We start from the raw sequence: 434 nt of genomic DNA, 5'->3' as shown, positions 1-434 counted from the left end.
GCACAAGGCACTGTGTGTGTCCAGGGGCCGCCGGAGACGGAAGCACGAGACAAAGATTTCGGGGAGGTCCAAAGTCCAGGGGGTCCGAACAAGGTGCGGGGGGGGGGGCAGGTCCAGGGCCCCCCCCAGAGTCCTCCAGAGCAGCGGAGCCTTGGAAGCACGTGGCATCGAGCGGTGGCAGGGGGATGGGGGGAGAATAGACCCCCCCCCAGCAGTTGCCAGGCAACAGTCCAAACCAGGCTGGGGGGATGATGCTGGAGTCCCAATGCAGCCCCCACTTCACCCAGAGCCATTGTGGGGGGTCCATCCTGCCCCCCCCTCGCGGCCCCTGGCGGTGGCTTCTGCTGTTTCTTGACATTTTTCTCTTTTTTTGTGGCTTTTTGGGGGTTTTCCCCCTTTTCTAAAAAAAAAAAAAAAAGCCCCCAGAGCAGCAA

Source organism: Alligator sinensis, unplaced genomic scaffold, assembly GCF_000455745.1.
Source record: "Alligator sinensis unplaced genomic scaffold, ASM45574v1 scaffold1065_1, whole genome shotgun sequence".
Lineage (NCBI taxonomy): Eukaryota > Metazoa > Chordata > Crocodylia > Alligatoridae > Alligator > Alligator sinensis.
The sequence above is the reverse complement of the archived record's forward strand: the minus strand, read 5'-3'. Positions refer to the sequence as shown.